Source organism: Arvicanthis niloticus, chromosome 8 (genome assembly GCF_011762505.2).
Source record: "Arvicanthis niloticus isolate mArvNil1 chromosome 8, mArvNil1.pat.X, whole genome shotgun sequence".
Lineage (NCBI taxonomy): Eukaryota > Metazoa > Chordata > Mammalia > Rodentia > Muridae > Arvicanthis > Arvicanthis niloticus.
This window is the reverse complement of record NC_047665.1, coordinates 87,776,251-87,781,712: the sequence shown is the minus strand read 5'-3', so window position 1 is coordinate 87,781,712 and position 5,462 is coordinate 87,776,251. Positions and strand designations below refer to the sequence as shown.

Sequence of the window (5,462 nt, the reverse complement as noted above, 5' to 3'; positions counted from 1 at the left end):
CTAGAATTGATTCAAGGGTCAGGATAATAAGTGGACACATTTTTTTCTATACCTTCCTCCTGTCTTACTTATCTTGTCTCTCTATAGTAGTTTTCTTTAGAGCTAGAGTTGCTGAAGTTTTGGACAGATGCCTAAATTATAGTAAAAAATGCTACAGAAGTGAAAAGTTATACGTCATTAATTCATTAATTCAGCTGTCAAAACACTGTGAAAAAAGTCAAATATCAGCTGGTTTTGAGACCTGATAGGAATGGAAATCAACCAGACAGCCAAGAAATGTATCACATACACAAAACAGGCAGATATTAAGAAGATAAAAGTTTCTAAGAGAAGAAAGAGATTTTAAAAGTAATGGATACAGAGAAGGTATGATCATATTCACAAATGGAAGCCTTTCTGAGTGATCAGAGTTTAGTGTAACCAATGAAAAATGTTGAGAAGTGAGGTTGGAAATCAGAGTGGATTCCTCATACAGAAGGATTTACAGCACTTTTAGAAACTGAGGGCTTTGATCTAAACACTTGAAGAAGTTCTCTGGTTTTGAATGTGGTTTAAATTTTGTAGAGTTAGTAGTTCTAAGTAGAGATAAGAGAAAAAAGACAAGTCTTCCAAAAAATGTTTATATATGAAACAGTCCTTTTTAATGAATGAGAAAAATTTTGTACTCCTAAGCATTATAGTCATAAACACATTTATGTCATGTATCTTAATAAATAGAAGACAGAGACATTAGAGACTGTGGTGTATGTTTTCCAATATTTCTCTACCATAGGTGTCTAGTTTCTTTATCAAAAACATGAAAACTACAAAACGAAACAAGTATTTCAAAATTTTTACTTTGGGGGTTTGATCTAAACATTTGAAGAGATTCCCTGGTCTTCACGTGGTTTAGTATTTGTAGAGTTAGTAGTTCTAAGTAGAGATAAGAGAAAAATGGCAAATCTCCCAAAGGGAAGGTTCATATTTGAGACAGTCTCTATAATGAATGAGAAAATGCAGGATTCCTAATTTTTATAGTTATAAAACCTTTATGTCCAGTTGTCTCAATACATAAAAGGACAGAAACCTTAGAGACTGTGGTGTATGTTTCCCAATCTTTCTCTCCCATAGGTGTCTAGCTTATTTGTCAACAACATGAAACCACAAAACCAAACAAATATTTTAGAATTTTACTTCTGGGGTTTTTCCCAAGATCCAGAGCATCAACCCATGCTATTTGGACTGTTTCTGCTCATGTTTGTGGTCGCTGTGCTTGGGAATCTGCTCATCATTCTGGCCGTCAGCATTGACTCTCATCTACCATACTCCCATGTATTTCTTCCCTATCTAATCTGTCCTTTTCTGACATTGGCATCATCTCTACGACTATTCCTAAGATGTTGGTGAACATCCAAACACAGAGCAAGTCTATCATTTATGCAGAATGCATCACCAGATGTATTTTTCATGGTCTTTGAGGCATGGACACACTTCTCCTCACTGTGATGGCCTATGACCGATTTGTGGCCATCTGTCACCCCCTTCACTATCCAGTCATTATGAATCCCCAACTAAGTGCCTTGCTAGTTCTTGTGTCCTGGTTCATTAGCTTCTCATATTCTCTGATCCAGAGTCTGCTGATGCTGCGTCTGTCCTTCTGTACCAATCAGATAATCAAACACTATTACTGTGAACTTTCTCAGACCCTCACTATAGCCTGCTCAGACACACTAATCAATCATATCCTTCTTTATATTCTGACATGTGTCCTTGGTTTTGTTCCTTTCTCAGGGATCATTTATTCCTATTCCAAAATTGTTTCCTCTATTTTGAGAATTCCATCAACAGATGGAAAATATAAAGCATTTTCTACCTGTGGGGTCTCATCTATCAGTGGTCTCTTTATTCTATGGGACAGGCTTTGGTGTGTACCTTAGTTCTGATGCAACTTCCCTCTTCTTGGAAGGGCATGGTGGCCTCAGTAATGTATACAGTGGTCACCCCCATGCTGAACCCCTTTCATCTACAGCTTGAGGAACAAAGACATTAAGAAGGCCTAAGAACACTTGGGACAATACTTTTTAAGTGATAAGTTCCCGTGTTTTAGTATTCTGAGATAACAAAAGTAAAGCAGTGGGCTAAAAAATTTCCATCCTAGAATCATATAGAATTTTTATCCAATGAATATTGATACTTTCATGGGCATTGTGCCTGTATAACACATTTAGGAATACAAGGCTTAGACCCAGTCCTTCTTTAACTTTTTTAACTGATTTGGGATGGTTAGCCTAGGAGTTAAGGGACAATAGCAAATTCAGGGCTTTGAGTTTATTGTTAGGGTGTTTTCCATATTTGATTTAGAAATAGCTGAGAGGAGTTAACAGACAACCGTCCAGGTTACCTTACATGGATAGTTGGTTTTCAAAACGTCAGAAGTCCACAGAATTGATGTTACAAATATCTCTATATTAATGTTCATTTTGATTAGAGACCTGTCTGCTCCTGACAGCTTTCTGTCGTGGATTCTAAGAAGAAATTGAGCATCCTTGGAGTTACTCCAGTTGTGGTGAGACAGCCACTAGGCAAGAATGCCTCCTTTCCATATACAGACAAATTACTGTCTAGAAAAGGACACACTTGCAGAATAGTCAACTGATTATATCTGCCTAGACAAAGTAATCAGCCCTTAATAATTCTGCAGCCAGAATTATTAAGTCAGAAATAATTCTGTCAGATGATTCTGGGCCAGAAGGCTGAAGATTTAATGCTCCAACGTTCAGTAGTATAGGAGCTTTCCAGGTGTTCAGCGGTCTCTATAAATTGGCTAAGTTTTAGAAGCTATGCTTAGTGTTTCCCATAATTTTCAGTTAACTCAGTCATTCTGGATTTCTTACAGGGTTGAAAACCTATAGTCTCATAGCCAATCCTGGCTATTTACTTTGAGAGAACAGATCTGAGTGGATGGTTTTCAGCTGACATTCATTCTGAAGACAGGACATAAGCCAGGTTCAGAACTAAGTCTTTTAGTTGAGAGAGATGGCAGAGGTTCTATTTAGTTAACAAAAATGATGGACTGGGTATTAGGACTATCTTGTACCTCACTGGTACAATTAGGAATAATTATGCTCTAATTGCATTTTGAGAGAAAAAAATTATTTTAACAGGAAGGGTGAAGCTAGGTGATGAGAGAGAAAGAGAGGGGGCATGGAGGCAGATGTTCACGTGTCTCCACCAGTCAAAGATAGTTTATGTATCTAGGTTGGGTATTGGGTTACACTTCTGATTGAGCATTACCAAACTTATAAAGCCTTTGATTATCATTTTTTTAAAAAAAATGTATACAAGCAAAAAGGAAAGGGGGCATGGGATAGGGGTTTTCTAGGGAGGGGAAAGGGGGAAAGGGAATGGCATCTAAAATGTAAATAAAATATAAAAATAAATAAGTAAAAAAATAAATAAACCAATACAATCACTGCTATGTCAGGCACATGCACAATTTTCAGGGTAGAAGAGATGCCTTGTTTCCTGACACTCCAGGCTGAAGACCTTCCTGTAGGAAGTTGTATTTGAGCTGTTGTTGAAGGAAGACCTGTTTCAGGTTAATTTTTCTTAATATAATAATTTCTGCTTCTATCACTGTGATTGTCCATGTTTTCTTTTTATTTTAAAAAACGCACTTAGACTTAATTTTACTTATGTATATGTGTACATGTGTCTGGGTCTTTGTGACTGACTGTATGTTACATGCATCCAGAAGTCTACAGAGGCCAGAAAAGGGTATTAGGTCCTTTGAATCTGGGGGTACAGGTGGTTATGAGCTATCCAGGAACTGAACTCCACTCTCATGGAAGAGTATCAAGTGTTCTTAACTTGATACTCTTAACTCAGTTTTATTTTTCTTTATGGCTAAATAAAATTCTATTGTGCATCCAAAAAAAGAATTTTTATCCAATTTATTCTATTTTTGGTTAAAATTTTACTGTGAATACTTTTAGCTGAAACTTATATGATACCTCATTTGTTATCCTCCTTCTCTCTTTTATATGACATAATTTTTACTTCAGTTTAAAGTTTACATTCCTGTAGGTCAATACAACCATTCAAATATTAACTTATGAATTGTTTAATAAAAGTTATGAAATGGCTTCTTTATAGAAGTTTAGTACATGTATACATATATTATACCTGTGTCTGTAAATGCTACACTAATTACGCACATGATAGAATGTATGTTGCTAGTAGTCATTTCTTTCTGTATAGGCTGGACCTTACTTAACAAGAAAGTCTCTACTCATCACTCAAAAATCACCACTGAGATTTTAGACCTGAAATGTTCTACTGGACAGAAAATTTTATCTTTCTATTACATACTGACTGAAATGGTCTCCTATGGTTGTGAATACTTTTGTCCTCCTGATTTATATGTTGAAATGTTATAAACAGTGTGATTTTATTTAAAAAGGGAGGAATTGGGAAGCAATTAGGTTGATTTCTAATGGTGCCCTCAGGAATAGAGCTTCTTATAGAAACAGAAGACCCTAGGGAGCTTTTTTGTCACTGCTACAAAGGAGGCCATAGTACAAAAGTACCATCTATGAACCAGGAAACTGACTCTCAGTAGACATCAAGTCTGTCATTTCTTATTTTAAATTTCTCAATCTCCAGATGTGTGAGAAACAAATTTTATTATATATCAGGTGCTTAATCTAAGGGATTTTTATAACATCCTGAATGTATTTCCCCTATGACTAAAAGATATAAAATAATCTTGAAACTTCGAAATGTCTATAATGTCACAAGTCCATGTCAGAGATATACTCTAATGAGGAGGGCAGTACTTAGAAAATCTCTATAATGTAATGGAGATGATTCATACAAGATACCACTAAAAATGTGAAAATAGCTACTTAGGAGATGTACCCAAACAAAAGTTTTATTCCATCTTACTACTTATATACTATTCTGTGGGTGTTTCTCCCCTCACTTTCAAAAACTGCTTTGCTCTTGGATGGCAACCCCACCATGAATTGATAGAAGGCTGTCAGTTTGATTAAAGATAAAAACAGTCACTTCAAAAAGATAACCTGAGCTATTTGTCCATTTATTTGAACTTTTACCAATGCAAAGGTGTTGTCCAATGCTCTGGCCATCATGTTATGCAAAAAAGAAATAGAAAGCTGGCATATTAAAGTCATGCTTTGTGAATAATGATCTTGGGACATCACTATAAAATTTTAAGCCCATCTGTCTTAGGCTACAGTTCATATTCCATCATCCAGGGAGAGAAAGCTGGAGGCAGGAACTAATGCTGAGACTGTGGAGAAATGCTACCAACCAGCTTTTTCCTCATTGCTTGCTCAATCTGGTTCATTTATTTTTCTAATTATTTATTTTTATTAACAAATTTTAAATTAAAATAGTTATGTCATTTTTCCCCTTCTCTTTGTTTTCACCAACCCCTCTTCTGTTCTCTCTCTCTCTTT

General features: G+C 35.8%; 1 pseudogene; it reads left to right on the top strand.

Annotated features, from left to right (window-relative positions):
* Nucleotides 1-1,134: 1,134 nt before the first annotated feature.
* Nucleotides 1,135-2,039, top strand: LOC117714346 (olfactory receptor 7D4-like; annotated as a pseudogene).
* Nucleotides 2,040-5,462: the final 3,423 nt, after the last annotated feature.